This window comes from Poecilia formosa, unplaced genomic scaffold (assembly GCF_000485575.1).
Source record: "Poecilia formosa unplaced genomic scaffold, Poecilia_formosa-5.1.2 Scaffold60, whole genome shotgun sequence".
Classification (NCBI taxonomy): Eukaryota; Metazoa; Chordata; class Actinopteri; order Cyprinodontiformes; family Poeciliidae; genus Poecilia; species Poecilia formosa.
The window spans coordinates 470,969-483,274 of NW_006799999.1; the positions used below are offsets into that span (position 1 = coordinate 470,969).

Genomic DNA, 12,306 nt, shown 5'->3' on the forward strand with positions numbered 1-12,306 from the left:
TGAGAATGTAATTACACAAACCCTAGTGCACATGGTGCTGAGATCAACTTCAAAGTCCATTCGAAGTTACACACTGTTAAATGGGACACATGCCCATTTAATAATGAAAAGCTCAACTATTTCTACGTAAACAAAATCAACCCAACAAAAAAAACTACTCAAGAAAAAAGAAGGTAAAAGATGGTGATTTGCAAATCCTGACTAGTGATTGTGCAACCTCATGTTTACCAAACAATGATACGTCTGAGAGTTCAGGCTCCAAAGATCATACCAGAGCAGGACATTATCATGACTGAAAAACAATGAGTGTTTTATATAAGTCGATAGATGATTATCGATTAATTTTTTGTTTTAACTATCTGAAACATGAGAACATCACCTTTCCTGGTGATGTTCTCATGTTTCCACTGTTTCCTCTTAGGCTGTTGTATTTATTTTCTCCTTTCACCCCACGCCATTTTATTTTTAAGTAGTTATGAGGCATGGTGGTGAAACTTGGAACCACTGCTGCACAAGTTACTCAACAGGTTGTTGCTAGGTTACCAAAGGGTGATATAGTTGATGTCACCAGCCTTGCTTAGCTGGACATACGTTCACTGCCCTTGATGGTGACATGGTGGAAATTTTAATCTCTAAGAGACTCAAGCTTTACAGAGTGGTGTGGATATCGTCACAAAGGAAACGAAAATAGTTATGAAAGTATAGGCTGATAATTATCTACATAGTTATTGAAGTACTCAGGATCAGTATCAATTTCATATTGTTCATATTTATAGAAAATTTTTAAAAGTCTTTTAAAAGTAAGAAAATTACACTGCAGATCACTGATTCATATTAGTGTGATAAGTGGACTGTGATTGAATAAAATCTACATTATACAGGAGCATTAGACAAAATATGAAAAGGTAACGTAATAAAGAACAATTTCTTTATTCAAGCTCAAGTGCATTACAAGAAAATGTCTTAAAAACAACAACAAAATCAGCTTTGCGATCATCATTAGAACAACAATAAGTGTAATATCACAGTCATAAATGAAGACTTGCATGCAACATTTCCTATGATCAGATTTTAAGTGTGATACATTCATGCACTTCGTGCTAATACATGTGGCCTGTGTCTGAGATGCTAGAGTCTATGGAGAGTGGTGGGGACATTGTGAAGATGGAATCGTTTTGCTTTTTTTTCCCCCCCAGACTAAATTATAATTCTGATTCCAATAGAAGTTATTGGCATTTTGATTAACAGCCATAGAAGTGCCAAAACTTTGTTTTGTTGACAACATTTCTAACTATTCATGCAAATACTTAATGTGAAATAAAGTGTCCTCATTGGATTTACTGTCACAACAAACATCCCAAAGAATACATGCAATTTGTAAAGAAGTCCACGAAGCAACAAGAGGCTCTGTTGTTGTGTGAATGATTGAGGAAAGGAAATTGGACAGATTCTAACAGGTCTTAATTGACCAGCTCAGGGTTTTGCAACAAAAAGTAAACCAATGGCGACTGCACACTTTCAGACTTTAAGCAACCAAATAAAAAAAACCCACATTTTTGTTTCCAACTCAAATTTTCATTTATAACTTCAGATGCACACAGCTAGCTGTATGTGAGAAAACAAACAGTCCACCAAGGAAAAGAGCATTCTGATACATCATCCTACAGGACATAAAATTATAGAGGAAGTAAAGTATTGCAAAAGTGTTTCTAAAAAAATAAACACTTGTTAATTTTTTTATGTGATGCCTTAACTCTCTGCAGTTTACAGTTACCAGGGATGGTTTATTTAAACAGTGCTACTGCTGTTTCAGAGAGACACATAACCATTATAGTAGAGGGGGAAACTATTCTATAATAACTATCCACCTGGTAAGGCTTGAACAAAGTGGATAAACATGTCTCAACCCATTCACTCACTTACTGCATGCAGACACACAACTGCAAGAAATTAAAAAAAAAAAGAGAGATGGGCATAAAGAGTGGGGTGCGAGACAACGTGCACTGCTTCACATCCTCATAAACAGAGTATGCTGTTGCTGAAAGAGCAAGAAGGCTACAGAAGAAACACCTGGTTAGGGAGAGGCCCCAACCTGCTCAACGTCCAGTTTCTTTATCTTTGTGTTTAATCTACAAAACAAAGATGTTTGCTCACTTACAGGACGGTTTTCCAATATTGAAACACTGAAATTGAGGCAGAATGACTTGTTACAGCTACTGATGTGCCAGTGAGTGAATAAAAGACAGAGACACACAGAGGGGCGTGCAGACTTACAGTGTGTCAGACAACAAGGTCAGCCCATCCCCAGAGAGGTGTTGGCTTTCTAACGGAGTATAGCTACTTGAAACCAAGGTCACTGCTCTGTGGCTGTGAGAGGGACATGGGAGAAAGGCCTGGCTGGGACAGCTCTGCTACGTGTGTGTTCAATGAGTACATCACCAAGTATTTTAGTAGTTTTGTGTGTGAGGGCATGCCTTAATGTTACTACCCAAAAATATTTTTTATGGCCCGATTTTTGTAAAACCAGAAGTCTTTTTAAACTTTTTGGAAACATTTTAAGCACCAAATACATCTGGGAAGCTACACATTGCTTTTTTGATTTGTCTCAATTGCGATATTTTGGTTTATTATTCAGATTTTAATGACAATACTTAATTGTGATACTATAACCATTCACAGAGAAAGGAACAATCGTCAAGTTCAAATAATTATTGGCCCCATGAGACACCAAAAAAAAAAAAAAATGGCAGTAATCACAAGCTTTTAAAGCAATCCTTCAATATCTGGAAAAGGTTTTAGCCATGTACACTAGAACTAGCAGAAGAAGAAAAGGTCCAACGCACTTATTCAAATATGAAACCAGCATGTTCAGGTGACATTGCGATATGTTGAAAGGCTTTTTATTAGGTCATACACGCAGCTGTCAAGTTCTTAGTGGGCTCTGAAACTCATCGAGAGGTGAAAGCATGAATAGGATTTTCTTGTAAACATACAAACAGGTCTTTGTTCACCACATCCACAGGGGGCTGAATGAGAGTTATTGGGTATACAAACAAAACCCAACCGTGCAGGGAGGGAGGGCTACTTCAATGTTATCTTATCCTCCACCACCTTGGACAAGGGCCTAGCAGCTCTAAAATTAGCCATCACATCTAAACACAGTCTTTGGTGTAGCAGCTACTCTTTGATGGGAACTTGGCTCTCGTCTGATGCAGTGAAAGAACACCCAATCCCATTTCCAAATGCAGAGATGTAGCCAAGATTGTATACAAATGCAAGCCAGAGACTCGGAGTCCTTGACAATCTTGGTTTTTACATTTTAGAGGGGAGCGGATGATTACCCGATTTGCATATTTACTGTGAACCGGCATAACGAGCAGTGTTACTCCAATTAATGTGGTTACATAAATCGTGTTCTTTTTTCATTTCAAGATAAAAAAGGTAACGAAGGAGTCTAAATCATATTGACAAGCCTAAAAGGAAATAAGACTCAAGTTACATCACATTGAGATGTGTTGTTTCAGATTAGTTTTACAGCGATGCAGCATGGAAATTAATAGGACTATTTTATAATCTCAAACCCATTTTTCAAACAAGCTTCTAGCTGAAGGGGTTCAAAGAACACCAACATTTCAAGCAGTTATGGGCCTAAATTGTTCAAACATCAATAGCTACCATTTACATGATTGTCCTTTGCCATGTATTTTAGGTGCTAGGCAGCACCTACCAATCAATCATTCTCCATCTGCAAAAAAGGGGAAAATAATTATCTAGTAATACTTAAATGTGTATCATGTATTTTTATTTTTTTAATACAATAGTTTGATCAAAACCCCATGCATTGGTAAGACAAAAATATATAAGAATACAAAAATGTGTTGGTATTTAGTTGTCTTATGTTTCCGAATAAATGATCTTCACTGATTAAGATAATTTTCTGTCACAGATAGTGAGATGAATCACTTCAGATAAGTTATTTGACAATGCCAAGTAACTGTGGTATTCCATTTTAATTATGTGCATAGTTGCATTACACAAGATATGAATGCCTCATATCAAAACCAATTAAATATGTTTGATATTTATTAGCAGCGCAGCACCATAGTCAGGGAAACATTTGCTCATTTTTTCAATAAAGAGGTTTTGTAATATTATCATCTTTAATATTATTAAAGTGATACTGCGGTTGATTTATGTGTACCCCCAACACGGGACATTGATTTTTATAGTATCAAATGCGTTTATTTAAATTAAAAAAATAGGTGGCATTCAAACACAGTATTATGGTTATGACAAACTTCTGTATACAAAATACACTTTTAGATAAACAAGACCAAATCAGATGCCGTTTATGTAGCTACATTAAAAGAATGTGACAATGAAAATCAGAGAAATACTTCAGATCGCCAGGTCAAAAGGTCATAGCTAAACGGCTTTAAGGTTTCGTCCTACTCCAGAAATTACCATCTGTATTTAGGTAACATTTAGGCATAGTTAATTACAATATAATGTTGCAGTTAAGTGTTTGCTAAAATTCATTCAGCAAATCAGTTATCTTGCTCACTAAATGTCACTCTTAATAGCAGAGGGAACCGTGTTAACAATTGAAGCAAACTTTTAACTGGTGATCTGTGGCAACTTTTCCATCAAGGATTTACAGCCTTGTTTGTTGAGTGAGAACTCATGGAGCTGCAGTGAGTGCTTTCATCCAATGAACTTTACAGAAACTGCAACTATGCAACAATCAAATTCTAAGGCAAGTGAAGATTCAAGCTTTGTTTGGACCCCAACTCCAACAACAGAGCTAAACTGCCAGGTAGAAAGAGCAAGCTCTACTCCATGAGAATGATGAGATAAAAGAAAAAAAAAAAAGAGGAGAAGCAGCAGCCAACGGGAATTCTTTCTCACACTGTCTTACAGCCTGTCAACCTTGAGAAATTCAACACAGAATTAACTTGTAGCCTCTGTGCAATCACTGGACATACTGAAATCCAAACCCTTGGCAGGCAATAAAGCCAAGTGCAGCATCTCCTTGCAACCCATTTCATTGAAATTGTATGACCAACAGTAGACCTGAAATTCCCCTGCCTAAGATGTAAGCTCCGTGCCATTCAACTGGCTATTAGCGTGTTCCTCCACACTCTGAGCCACAGAGGCTCGCCTGTTCCCTGCAAACAGACTGCTTCTATAAAACATCAGTATGCAGTCTGCCTCTAAGGGAAGGGGGAGGAGCAGCACAGGGGAAGGAAAAAGGGAAGGTTGGGAAAACAAAGCTTTTATGGTCGTCGCTCCAGCCAGGCCAGGCAGAGCCGCAGTAGCGGGGGCGAGTTATGTAATGTGACTGGCAGGCCCCACTTTCCAGTTCAGATCTGCTGCTCACACTAATCCCTCCTGAGGAACAAGCCCTGCTTTGGAAGGAAAGGAGGAGATAGAAGAGGAGCTGTGAGGAAAAGCAGTAGAGGTCTGAGATTACAAGAATTTTAGCCTTTCATCTGCACCAAATCGAACTCACCGACATCTACCCTCTGAGCTTCACTGCTGAAAGATTACAGTCAAAATAAAAGAAAAACCACTAATGATCGGCTACGGTGCACAGTTGCTAGTTCTGTGCAAACAGTCTACATGGAAATAACTGAAGCAATATATATTCAGACTACGTGAAGCAAGTAAAAAGATATTATACTAGGGATGCAGCGATATAACAATATGGGCTGATACCGATATTAACAATGTAGTTGTGACTAATAAATGAGATTCAGTATATCTCCCCATTCTTTTGAAACCCTGAAAAAACGACCAGTTCGCTGGCAGTTCTTCTCTGCCTCAGTTAAAAACACCACAATCTTGTGACCACAGAAAAACCTACATCAACATTCTGCCCCCCCTCCACTTCCAGAAACACAAACAACAACAAATTGTTACAAACATAAGCTATTAATATCTACCCAATTTTACTTATCGGACCAATACTGATATTTAACTTTTTTATTTATTTATTTTTTTAATTAAAATCAGCCGATAATGATGTTAATGCCAATATATAGTGCATCTCAAGATAATACCTCACATCACTGATTCCAAACACAGCTCTGATGGCAACTCTTTACAGGAAGCTATAAATCATTTCACATTAATGCTTCCTTAAGTCAAATTATAACTGACTGACAGTGAACCGCATGTTAGGAATTCAAGTTAGAAAGAAAGGGTCTGTTGTGATAAAATTCAGGTGAGCAGCATGTGGAGAGTGTTGGCTGTGACCAAGTAAATCAGAACAAAGACGACGAAACAAGTGATCACCAGCAACCTCAGTCGGTTCTGTCAAACCATGAGACCAGGTTGAGGATTTAAAGCAGTTAAAAATAAAACTCGGATTCTGATTTACTGAGCTGCTTGCCTGGAAAGCATGTGACTGGCATCACATGAGGTATGGGAGGAGGAGAGTGGCAGAGGGTTTGGTGTGAGTGTGACTGAGTGCGTGTGCATGCGAGGGTGTTTATCCAGCCCCCAAATGCACACGCAACATGTATTCCAGACTGTTGGCACTAAAATAAGCTTTGTGATTAGTTTTCCTGGTTTCCACTGATAGAAAGAAGATCTAGACAACTCTTAGAGGTGAACAGCAACAGTTCTTGCAGCTGCAGAGCCACAAAGGCATAAGAGGGCCGGGCGGAAGGAGACGAATAGATTAAGGGGGAATGAGAAGAAAAAATAATTTATACAAAGGTAAGGAAAAGGTCAAAACACTAGCTGTTTGTGTAAATTGCCATTACTGAGAAACAAATATTAAATGAGACAAATTTGACTGCATCTAATTTTGCTTTTGTAATCAGATGTTAATATGCCATTTAAGATTTATTTTTAATGAAGATTGGTTGATTCTTACAACAATCTCATGGTGTCAAATTTATGAATTGTATTTATTTTACCTTCCTCTTTAAATGTGCCTGACATCTCTCCACATTGCATCTGCCTTCTATTATCATTAATATCTCAACAACTATATCAGTAGAGATGTGATAACACTAAATGTGACTAAATTTACTCTAACTTTGCTTATGCTGTGTTAATATTCTTTGACATAGACATGATATACACAGTTATTCCACCCAAAACTACAACTTTATATGGGATTTCTGCTACAGTCACACAACCAACAGGAAGCCATACTTGTGCGTGCTGCCATGTATGTGGGAAATAGACACTGGGGGATTCAGAGGACTTCTGTTGGACACATGCTAGTTGTGCATTACAGAGGCTGTGACCTACTTTTTATAGACAAGCACACACACAGCCTCTGACAAAGGGACAGAAAAGCAGAGGTTAGGCACGCACTAAGCCTCATTCTTAATACATGCATTCCAGTGGATAGAGCTCAATACTACTGTGCTTTCAGCCTGCCTGCTGGTACAGGCATCTCATCTCTTGCATGTCTAACAATACAAGGTAAAGGCAGATACCCCTTTGTGAAATTAAACCGTCTCTGAAAAGCTTTCCATGTACTTTTAACAGTGAAAACACAAACTAATATTTAAATGATAAAGCATATGTCACCTGAATAATGTTCATTTATCATAGAACTATAGGTTTGGAAATAAGCCAAGTAAGACACAAGGTTTCAGGTGGTACATCATAAGAATTGCCCATACATGATGCAACACAACCCATATTCTGAAGGAAAAATATCAAGAAAGCCAAAAAGAATAAGCTTAAATAGGTGCTTACTAAAAAATGCCTCGACAGAAACAGCCTTAGAAAAGGAGCAGAAACAGGCTTGATGTGAAATTCTCTAAAAGATATTTTTGAACCTACCGATTCCATGGCTGTGGGAGAATGTCAGTGGGCTAAAATCCAACAAGAGGGGAAAAAAAAACAAGAAAAAAAAAAAAAAAAAAAAAAACACCTGCTGCTGTAGCGTCCCCACAATCCTGAAAAACAAGACAAAAAATAGCATTAATTCCTGAAACAACACAAAGAGTCGCCCATTCTTTTGCCATAAATGTGTCTGCATGTGGATACAAAAGGGTCATGTTTCTCCCTCCAGGATCAGTAATCACGCAGTTTTCTGGAACAGTGAAAATGGACAAAAACATAAACGTGAAGTTTGGAACTGTAAAGCTATACAGCTATGCAGAATCACAAACCTCAATACTGGTTCTTTATATAAATCATATAGTTTGAGCAACCATCTAGTCTCCCCAAGAGTAGATGGTTGCTACTCTTGGGGAGTAGCAACCGTTACTCCCGGTTGCTCTCGCTGATATTTATGCTCTGAGTTTTAAATGTTAAGGCTTAATTGATTCATGGTCTTTGTGGCCAATTGTGACTAAATTACAAGTGACAAACTGACGCGAATTCAGAACAACATTAAAGGGGGAACAGTATCGGGAGTCTAGTTTCACTTTACAATGGTTTTCAAAAAAACATGTGTCCACAGCCAACCAGGCTTCTGTGGATAGAAAAACGCTGCAAAGTTGTGGTGTCAACATTTGGAAAGGTTTAGGGTTTCAAAAGCACTAAAATGTTCTGTCACAGAGTATGTATGGGTTCTTTTAGTAAGTTCCAATAAGAAGAGCCGTTGTGACCAGAGTTGTCTCCCACTGTCTGGAGGATAAAAGTAATACCGTTCTGCCTCGCTCAGCACTTATTGCTACACACTGCTATTGAGCTGGCTTATGAAAACTGTATATTCAGCTCTCTGAAAATACTTTCGGTAGCACAGATCACATCAGTCACTCTTACTGTCTACTTGAGCAGACAGCCTGACTAATGAAACAGCTAATACCAGTTTTGACCTTTTGGTACACACACATTCCATGTTTAGTTTACTTTATTAGTTCATTTAACAGGGACGATGTACAAAAAAACATGTAAAGCCCAAAAACTTTGAACTAAAAAAATTCAACTGATTATAATGTTTAGCAAGAAACATTGTCAGAATTTTAAGTTTCAAAAAATAATCAATCAAGCCCACCGATAACCTTTGTTTTTATTAATGCCATTACATAAAAATTACCAGAACATTTCCTAAACACGTCAAAAATATGTTTCAAGATAAAAAAGGAAATGACAAACTTTGATTGCAACCAAATGATTTCTAACCTGATCTGAGAACCAACCAAAACCAAACTATTATGATTAATATGGATTCTAGTTTTTAGTCTCCTCAATCCTATCGTCTACATGTTGAAAAAGCCACACAATGTTATCCAATATTAGTATTCAACAGTGTTATACTTCGACCCTAAATATATCGTAGTTTGGCAAATACATAAATGTGATGTTAAAAACAATAATACACACTCATTATACAAAAACAGATTTATAACCTGGTCATATTTCTACAATTGGTAAAATCATAGAAAATGTCACTTTATGATATTTTCTTCCTTCAGGGGAAAAAAAAAATCATATGTTTGATAATCCAAAAAGCAATAATAATAAAAAAACATACATAGCAATGGCATAAAAATTAGGTTGAGGTAAAAATTTAACAAGATAAAATATGAGGCCAGCCTCAGTTTTTACCTATTCATCCGTGTCACAGGTGCAAGTAGTAAAAAAGTTTTTATTTTTTTACTTCAGTAAAGCAGGTGGTACATGCAATGTAATCCAATCATTTGAAGGAACCAGATAAGGTCCCAAAGAAATACAGCAAGGTTTGATTGCAGAATGATAAGCAACATCTAATAGCTAAAGAGATGCAACTGTGCGGGCTTCACTTCAATCTGTTAAATTTATGGATTCCCTCCAGTTTTTCTTAAATTCCACACAATGTACAAAATATAGGAATCCATCATAACAGTGTGCCAGTCTTATGCCAGACACAATATCCAAAGCCTGATGAAAATGATCTTTTTAATTGCATCTTCATCATTAAATTAGGTTTAAATTGGGTTAGTGAACTTCTGAATCTGCAAAGCACTGCTGTAGGGAATCAACAGTTAATAGTAAATCATCTAAACATGTTTCAGATATCTGAAACAATATATTGCACAGATGTAAAAAATGAGCAATGCACTATATGAATGAGCAAAACATACATGGGTTACCAATTTTTAAAATCTGCATTTTCAGCTAAACCCAAATGCTGCTCCTGTAAACTTGATCACATCAATCACAACAATCTGTCTCTGAATCCAAAAGGAAAGTCAACAAATGTTCAATTTAGTGATAAAGTGCCTCCTGCCTATACCAGCACTGCAAAGTGGGCATGTGAAATAGTTTGAAAGGCTAAATTAATTCAGATTTTTCATGCTTCAGCTTTCTTTTGCTGCAGGACACACTGGAAATTTAAATGGATTTTTTCCCCCAAAACAAATCAAAATGTGAGGCCAGTCTCGTGGTCCAAATATTGAAAAAAAATAAAAGAACAGGATGTCTAAAAGGGTGTGTATTTCCAGGCACAGTGTGATTTTATTCAGCAATCAAGTAATTATGCTACCTTTAGTTATGAAAATGCTGCATGTATCAAAAACAACTTAAAAGAAATTTGACTTTGCATCATAGCCAAATTGGTCTATTCAAGAGGAAGTCTCTTTAAGAACCTAACACCGTTTCCAACACTCCCTCTTCAGCACACAATGCTTATTTAATCTATAGTATCTGGAACACATACCTTCAGACTTTCATGACTTTCATTAAAAGTCATATTAAAATAAAAACATGACTTTTTAACAATGGTATTTTACTGTCAGATCTACATCAGGTGTGAATATAAAGAGGACATTGTGATGAAAAGTAGTGAGGAAAATGTGGGGCTATTGTAATGGATATCATCACTGCAATATTCAACGGCATCAGCTTGTTGTTTTCCTAATATTGTCTGGACACATCCAGAAAGTACTACCTCCCTGACAATCTGATTGGCCCCGTTTCCTGCAGTGAAAATGACACAGGCAAAAAAAAAAAAAAAAAAAGTCCCAGAAAATGGCTCTGGCTTTTTAAAAAATTCCCACAGTAAAAATCCACCTTACTTCTTTTAAAACAAGAGAACCAATCTGTTCTCATCATCGTACCAACTGGTTTCCTGTATTTTATGTTCTGGTTCAAAGAATTCACAAAATGCTAAAGGAACATTGCTACAATGTTATTGTTGTTTTAGCACATTTGTACTCTGATATAAATTACTCTAAATTACCCTAAATTGAACAAGCACTTTTATATTCAATGTTAAAATAATTTTGAACAAATGTAGTACAATCTCAAAACTTGAACTGCTTATGATCTTGAAAGAGAACATGTTAATACTTCTCAACTAGAACACAGTCAAGTTAAATTAGATTATGCAGCTACAATAAATCTGACATTGTAAGGCTATCATTATTATTAATAGTGCAAGTGACGTTTGATGATCAATAAATACTATAAAGTCACAACATCATAAAAAGAAATTTAGAACTCAGTGAAATATTGTAGCCCTTCCCCCTAATACCCTCTGCAGCCATACAATGAGAACAGGGCTTTAATCAGGATTTAGGCAGGACGACATGTGAGGATATTTAACAGAGGCCCAGTGTTGGGCTGACATTCCAGTAATTATGGTTAACACCCCTTCCACCCTGGTCTGAACCCGCATTTGTTTCATCTATCTGGATTTAAGGCACCACAGAGGGATTTAAGACCACTAGCAAGTAGAATCTAGTTGTCAGATTTAGCACAGGAAGGGTGGCAGGTGGGACTGCAACAGGATTAAGGCCAGACCTCTTTGGGATGGCTTTGAGGAGTAATGATGATGATAGCAAGATGCGCTTTTGTGTTTGTACTTTAGCGAATCCTAAGGGGAGTTCCCCTGTGGGAATAAGAGTACTAATGTGTTGAAATAATCAAGGTACAGAGAAAGAAAACAATTCCTCATAATTACAAAGTAAATGGCCAACAACATATAACTAAACATATCCATTAGCAGAAAGTGTTAGGCATAAAAAGGTTTCAATAATCTGTCTCCACAACAATGAATGCAATCTTTGCATCTCTCTAAATTCACACAGTGGAATCTGTAAATATGAACACGATTCATTACAAACTTCTTGAAAAACTAAGTGCATGCCCTAGTTACAAATTTTCTAGGAGTGCACCAATATGAAAATGTATTTGTTCAGTCAGATGACTGAACAAATACTACATTACCCTCCCTCCACCTTCAGAATAAAAAGCAAAAGTAAAGAATTAAACACTGGTTGATAATATTGGCTCAGTTTTATCTATCAGACATTAAATAAATTACTAATATTGGCCCATACAGATGTCTGTGCAGATATATCGTGCATCAGTAACAAATTTCCCAGGGAAAAAACAAAAAAAAATATA

The 12,306-nt window shown here is 36.8% G+C and overlaps 1 protein-coding gene across 3 annotated transcripts in view; it reads right to left on the minus strand.

The window, feature by feature from the left end:
- The window catches only part of ankrd11 (ankyrin repeat domain 11), a 122,258-nt gene that overhangs the window by 74,746 nt on the left and 35,206 nt on the right, over positions 1-12,306 (minus strand). For 2 of the 3 annotated variants that reach the window (XM_007553891.2, XM_007553889.2), the window contains exon 2: positions 7,810-7,925. The exons of the other annotated variant lie outside the window; for it this stretch is intronic. The gene's annotated coding sequence lies outside the window, so the exon portion shown is untranslated. The remainder of the gene's footprint in view (positions 1-7,809; positions 7,926-12,306) is intronic. 3 annotated transcript variants of the gene reach the window in all.